The sequence below is a fragment of the Pecten maximus genome, chromosome 17 (genome assembly GCF_902652985.1).
Source record: "Pecten maximus chromosome 17, xPecMax1.1, whole genome shotgun sequence".
Classification (NCBI taxonomy): domain Eukaryota; kingdom Metazoa; phylum Mollusca; class Bivalvia; order Pectinida; family Pectinidae; genus Pecten; species Pecten maximus.
In genome coordinates, this window is record NC_047031.1 from 24,157,883 (window position 1) to 24,165,837 (window position 7,955).

Genomic DNA, 7,955 nt, shown 5'->3' on the forward strand with positions numbered 1-7,955 from the left:
CTCAAGTTTATCAATAAGTTATTATTCTTAAGTTTTTGTAAGCATAAATTTAGTTAATTAATTAGCTGCCTTATATATATAGTCGCGAACTTTGGACGCATTGCTGAATTAAAATTTGCGTACGCACAGTGGAAACAGGTAATCTTTATTTAACCGCCTTCTTCGCCTTCGAGACATTAAATCAAACTATGTTATGAAAATTGCATTGTTTTGAATTATTTCTGGAAGTCCATGCATGTACAGTTTCATCGTTAATGTTCATATTGCCACTGTGGTCAGCATCCCTCAAAACCCATATGTACCAATTCTACAGCAAAATAAAGCAATTCCTTGATATCCACTGATCAGACAAGAAACATATCTAGATATAAACCACACGCACACATGTCGCACGCACGGGAGACCGTCCTTAAATGACATTAGCTGTTAATAGGACGTTAAACAATTTAAACCAAACCAAACCCAGGGGCAAACGTGAGACTCCAGGGTCATGAATTTCACAATTTTTGAAGCACTATAATACCCTTCCAATCTAATTAAAATCTAGATGGTCATTCTCACTACGTTACATGAACATCTAACAACATCCCATTAGGGGTCACGTCAGGGTGACGTTTTGGATTAGCCAATCAAATGACTACTTCTAGAATCTTGGAAGTGAATTTTATATGTCCGAATTAGCATGACTAGAGTGCATAGCTTGTATAATCTGTCAATTTGTTTCAAGTCATTTCGTCACAGAAAGCATTTAGCTATATACTGTGCCGAAATGGTTTGCTTCAGATGCATGCTGTGACGAAATGTTTTGCTTCGATGACATCGAAAAATTGCCAATTCGCCCTGAAAGTGAAATACACACATCTCAGAGGTCATCAGAACGTGACCCCTAATGGGATGTTGTTAGATGTTCATGTAACGTAGTGATGGGAATGACCATCTAGATTTTAATTAGATTGATACCCATCCATCTATGAAGCGTGTGTGATATCACCATATCTGTGAGTAGAGAAGAAGATTTTTGAAGTTTCAGCCAATTTCATCCTTTTTTGCCCCACCCCTCAGGCCCCTGGGGGTGGGGACCATATATTTCACAATTTTAGTTGACCTTTAGCCATAGAAGCTGTCTGCCAAATCTCATTGAATTTGGTTAAGTGGTTTTTGAGAAGAAGTTGAAAATGTAAATTGCTTACGGACGGACGACGACGGACAAAAGGCGATTAGAATAGGGCACCTGTTTCAGGTGACCTAAAAAGCAAAACCGAGAGAATACGGAGAATCCTTCCGCAGTTCATATTTTGAAAATACAGCGGATTTGAGGAAAGATTTGTACAGCGGGAATTGTCGATGAACGTGATGACATTTTCTTTTCCGGAAACCCTGGACACAGTGGACTGGTCAATATTAAAATTATCGCCACTACATAGTAGCATTATATCGCAATGCGGTCATGACATGTAAATGTGGGGTAGATTGTGATTACCTCTCAATGCAAGTGCAATAATTATAATCTTTTAGAATATCAACAATGAAAAAGATTCCTTTGTTACACCAGGTATGGAGGGGAGGGGAGATACCAGGACCTGAAAAACAGGAGACACAAGATGTACTCTTCGAGATGTTTTAATGGTGTCAGGAGCAAGTCACATAACAATAAATGTTACAATACAAAATACAAATGACTTGGTTTGCTTTGTTGTCTAGGGGTACAGGTAGCACACCACAGTAAGACAGCCTGGCCATGGGCAATTTTTTTGTTAAGCAAATAACTCCTGTATTATGATATGTATAAAAAATGAAAAAATAAATGTACACTATAATTGGTATATCCAGTATGAAGTAGTACATACAGGCTTCACATTTATTAAAACAAAAATCAATAAATTGGTTCCGGATTTTAAATATCCGGATTTTCCGAACGTGTGTTTACACAGGAAATTTAGTTTCGCCTACAGCGCAAAATGGAAGCCCACAGAAAAGGTAAGATAGCGGAAAAACTTAATTTACAACATATGTCCAAACAAGATTAATTCTGTCTTTGGGATAGAGATATCTAATTTTAAATAGGTTTCAGAAAAAAAATTGTGTAGAGAATTGTGCCATTTTGGGTCAAATATCATAATATTTTGCAATTTTTGAGAATTTTTTAAGCTGTTACCATGGTATTCACAGCTCTAAAAATCACAGAAAATATCAGTTTACTTATCCTTCAGAGCTCTATTAAAATTGCAAATGTTGTACAGATTTCAAATATATATACTTTATTAGAGGTTATATGTAAGGTTAACTGGCAATGTTTACATATCTAAAGCATGTGCCATATTTTTCAGAATTTGGCATTTTTACTGTACACTGCTACCACAACACTTGAGTATTTTCACGACATCAATTCAAAATTGAAATAAAATATAATTGGCACATATTTCTCATGACTAGACTAGATTTCATGCTATTGCTACATTGAGTACCTTCAATACTGATAGAAAATCAACAACCTATGTAATTACACTTGTAATAACACAGAACACTGTTAATTAACTGACCTGTACATATCTAGACTAGTATTTCACTCTAACTGACAATAATATCCTCAATGAAAACTTGGATATGGTATTCAGTTGCCATAAAGTACATATGGTATTTATCATTGGCACAACCATTCAGTATAAACTGTTGGCACAATTAGTAACTTTGTAGTTTAACATATTTACTCAAAAGAATTTAAAGTAAACATATTTCTGAAAATACATTTAAAATTCCTGGTTACACTATTCTTTCCTTAAAATAATTTCGAAAATTATTCTACATAGATACTGTCTACTATAAGTTAAGTGACAATCTTTTGTTTACATGGTTTATTGTCACTTCCGGTGAAATCATGGGCGCAGCCATGTTTACCAGGCATCATGGGACAGTGAAAACATGAAAAAGTTTCAAAAATTTAATTAATTCTAATAAAGTCGAATTTTACCTCTTACTGACTTTAAAATAACACTTTTATCAAAAGAAATACTGTTCCTTCTCAAATACATGTCGAGAATACCATTTTCTTTGAGAAAAGTACAACTGAAAACTACACCTCATCCATGCGAGCACATGGTTCTCGGTAATCGAAGCTTTGCTTCGCTTCAAACACTAAATATTACCATTTGACAAAATGTCAACATTAATTAAACATTTCTACAATTCAACAACATGTTCATGTATATATCTGCCAAGTAACAATCTTCAGCATTAGTTCAAACCCATATAATTTACCTGAAAAACAGGAGACACAAGATGTACTCTTCGAGATGTTTTAATGGTGTCAGGAGCAAGTCACGTGATCACCAAAAACCGATCGATAATTGTACCGTGAATAAATTCGAGTTGTCTCCCTTTAGACGCTTAATGCTGCACATAACAAAAAAATATAGGGGTACACCAGAAATAATTATTAACATAATTTCTGACTATAACACCTTCCCTATCAAATCTAAATCTTTGATAAAGTTCAAGACCGTCAAAATTTTGAAGGGGGTCAAACCTGTCCCAGAAGTGCCTTTCTTGTCTTTGCAAAAGTAAGCATCTTGCTGAACGATTTAAGACATGTGAGTGGGCTGTTTAAGTTTAAACTATCTAGATGGCTACCTAGATTGTTTTATGTCTAGCTACACTGACGAAGGATGCCTGCAAGACATCCCACATGGTCAGTGGTAGACGTTCTAATTTTAAAGGCCTGACAAGTCTCGACAGAACACAGAAAAGTCCTCACGGCGGCAAACGCTCAACCGGAGACCAAAAACGAGGCAGTGTTAAGGGATGCATTAGGACGAAGAAAACATATGATCGTAAGAGGCGACTAAATTTGGGATCTTATCTTTTCTCTTCTTTCTTAACATCTTTCTACTTCCTAACGTCTCCCTTGACACTGTCTCACTTTCGGCCTTTAGTTGAGCGTTCGCCCCTGTGAGGAAGGCTTTGGGTTCTGTCCCCTAGTCGAGACATACAGAGTCTTTAAAAATGGTAGTTGCTACTCCTGCTTAGCGCTCAGCGTATTTGGAGTGGGACGACTGGTTCGCCCGTTGTCAGTATAATGTGACCAGGTGGGGTGTGCTGCTGGTTGTCTTCGGCAGTATGCTTCAGTGAGGTAGCACTATAAATCGGCAAAAGTTCCGGCCTATCACAAGGAGACTTAACACGAACATACCGCAGCCTCCCAAAACACTCATACGCACTCACAACACGCATGTAGTCGCACGCACGGGAGGCCGTCTTTAAATGACCTTAACTGTAAATAGGACGATAAACCAAACCAAATTACAAAATGATAGTTTCTTCCGCATGGTAGATCTTCGTTTTATGAATAACGAATAATTTGTTTATATTTTGCCGTTGTTTTATAACAATTTTTGTCCATACGTTTTTTTTTCCAATGCTGCTGTTTACAATCACAGATCCCGGTTACACGTCAGACAACAGATTTGTAGACATCATTTCGGGAGGAACCACGGACATCAATGCAACGACATTCCAGGAATGTCTCAGCGCCTGCCAGATTTCGAATTGCTTATCTTTCTATTATGGACATGGGCAATGTAAAGAGTACTCTGGCAGACTGTTTTCGAGTCATGGAGAAGTGGTTGCTGGTTGGCGATACTACGAGAGAACTAGTGAGTAATGATTAATATAAATGTTAATAAAATGATACGGGTAATTCTCGGTATTTGGTAAACAGAACGATAACTTGTTCTGTTCAGTTTGCTATTGCTTTCCATTTCTAGTTGATGTGGGGAAGACGTACCTGTTCAATGTCTGTTTCTGTGACTAACGAAATAAGTCTATCCATCATTATACACCCGCAATAAAGTTAGGGTTAAAATCCCCCACCCTCCACCCCTCTGTCTTATCAGTCCTACCCTTTTATACCATGTTTTCAAAACTTTCGTGATGTGGTCATCCCACACTGCATTATTCATTTCGTTGGATTTGACTAAACGTCAAAATAATGTTAATATTTAATTGATTATTATCTTTATTTATTGACGACGAACAATGCTATATATATTTATGTGATCGGGATCTCAATTGCTTCAAAGACATAACCCAAAAACAAAGTCCAGACTTCCTAAGCGTGGGGAACGACATCTGGGGCTATTTTTTACACAAGTTTTGTGTTTATCTCTTGAAGTCCAGCGATAAATGGTTATGGGGTGGGGATCTCGACGATTTCAAACACATAACCACCAGTAATTCCCTAAGGGTCGGAAAAGACTCTAGGTTCTATTTTTGTGTGTTGATCTGTTGATGCCCAACAATGTTATATATGATCATAGGGAGGGGATCTCAAGGGCGTTTTAATGGAGATATTGACGGACGACTGAGGCCACGCCATGGCTTAAGCTCACCGGCCCTTCGGGGTAGGTGAGCTAAAATGTCTGAAAGACATAAATGAGTCTATGAACGGTCAAGTATCAAGTTGCTTAGTGTTAAAATTGAATCGGTTGATGTTTGCCTATATAAAGCAAGTGTGACATTGGTCGAAGTATGATCATGTTTGATTGAAATCAAAGTCAAAGAATGGGACAGCACGGGCAAAGGCAACACTTGTTACCCCTCATCTTATGGCAGGGGCCTAGCAGAATCATACGAGTTGGGTTACACCAATATAAGTGTTTCATTGAAATATAAAAAAAAACTAAATCAAATTGTGATATTAATTTCATACAGTTGATGTGTATAGGAAATGAAATAATAGATAATTAAAGACAATGTTTAGGAACTCTCGGCAACATAGCCCTATGAAAACCTACTACGGAGTCCTCAATCGAGGCAACTACTCTAGAAGTGGACCTGTCTGCGGCCAGCGTTGTTGATGGGATGCGCTACCCAACCAGCTATGCAATCGGGAAGGCCTGCTTCATAGGTTTGGGTGAATCCAATCCCTGGATGAGTGTGGATTTGCTCGATGTTTATTTCATTCAGGAAGTTATGATATTGACGAAGAGAGGAACAAGTAAGTTATGAGTTAATATTTACATTTACTAATGTTAGAATTTGGTTGATGGTTTCGTATTTTCCATCTTTTCAACAGTAAAGGTTGTAACAAGGTGGTTCGCATTCTAAGCCAATTATATAGTGCCATCAGTCTGAATTACCATATCTTTCAAGGTATTCTACAGGATTATCCATATCCATTATGACAGAATATTTCAATATTGTTCACTCGTGCTTCGCACACCTGAAAACATCAATATTCTGCCTTGCTCGTGAAATATGTTTTATTCAACGAGAAACCATTCATTATCCTCTATGTACCCACCTATCCTTCTTCTTGTGTAAATATTTATGATGGATATCAATCATTCACTTTATATGGAATCCTTGAGAATGCATTTTATATTTTTTACCTACAGAGTCAGCTTTTGAAGACGTCACTGTTCTTATAAGGCTTACCACAGAAGAATATCACTGCAGTTCGTACGCCGGAGTCGCACCGCTCGAGACAGTCATAACTTTGGTTTGTGATAACTCGCTACAGGGTCGTCATGTCATACTTAGGAGCTATTTGTCTGGTAAACGGTTTTCAGTATGTGAATTGGAAGTATACGGACATCTTTAACACATATTAGTTAATATCGGGGTGAATAATAGGTCATCTGACCAAAAGGGTGAGGATGAGCTATAGTCATCATGCTTCATCCGTTGGCGTGCGCCGTCCGCCGTGCGTAAACTTTTCACATTTCAAACTTCTCAAATTCCAATAGTCGGATTGAGCTGAAACATGCCTGCAATTCTCTTGAGATAATCCTGAGCAAGTGTTGTTATTTTTCAAGTAGGTCAGAAATCCAAGATGGTCGCCATGGCAGCCATCTTGAAAAACATTTTAAACTTCTTCCCCAGTTTCACTGGTGCCATTGAGCTGGAAATTGGAGAGGATGTTAAGGACGGAAAGCCTACAAAGTGTTGTTATTTTTCAGCCTCGTAAAAACTTTGACATGGCAGCCACGGCGGCCATTTTGTAACATGATTACACAATCATGGTTTTCCTGAACAACCCTATTTCAAACTTCTTCTCAAATTCCACCAGTGGAATTCAGCTATAACTTACCAGAAAGGATCCTGAGATGGTCCTGACCAAGTATTGTTATTCTGCAGATCCGCCAGAAATCAAAGATGGCCGCCATGGCAGCCATCTTGAAAAACACATTTTAAACTTTTCCAGTTCCACTGGTGCCATTGAGCTGACAATTGGTGAGGATGTTAAGGAAGGAGAGCCAACAAAACGCTGTTATTTTTCAGCCTCGTAAAAACTTTGACATGGCAGCCACGGCGGCCATTTTGTAGCATATGGTTTTCCTGAACGATACCTATTTCAAACTTCTTCTCAAATTACATCTGTGGGATTCAGCTCTTACTTACCAGAAATGATCCTGAGATAGTCTTGATCAAGTGTTGTTATTTTTCAGGTTGATCCAAATTCCAAGATGGCCACCATGGCCAACCGTGCCACTATACCTGCTACAGAGAATGCATACTACAATAGTATAAGGGTATTTAATTTAGAGTCAGATGACCGTTAAGACCTCTTGTGTTTTTTTTTATATTTGTTAAACGTCCTATTAACAGCCAGTGTCATTTAAGGACGTGCCACGTTTTGGAGGTGGAGGAAAGCCGGAGTACCCGGAGAAAACCCACCGGCCTACGGTCAGTACCATGTCAACTGCCTTACGTAGGGTTCGAACTCGCAACCCCGAGGTGGAGGGATATTGATAAAGTGTCGGGACCTTAACCACTCGGCCATAGCGATGGATATACGACTTATTTTAAGGTCATGTCTGGTAGATTGATTTCAGTTTATAAATTGATTCATACGAACATCTTCAACAATTTATAGTGACTCATTTCCTATTTGCAACCCTCGAGATGATGGATAAACGGCTTCAAATTCATGTCCGGTAGATTCATTTAAATTGATA

General features: G+C 38.2%; 1 long non-coding RNA gene across 1 annotated transcript; it reads left to right on the forward strand.

Annotated features, from left to right (window-relative positions):
- Positions 1 to 4,455: 4,455 nt before the first annotated feature.
- LOC117315523 lies at positions 4,456 to 7,150 on the forward strand. The gene is made up of 3 exons (XR_004529711.1): positions 4,456 to 4,649; positions 5,756 to 5,992; positions 6,393 to 7,150. It is a non-coding gene; the product is annotated as an uncharacterized LOC117315523 (long non-coding RNA).
- The last annotated feature ends 805 nt before the right edge of the window (positions 7,151 to 7,955 follow it).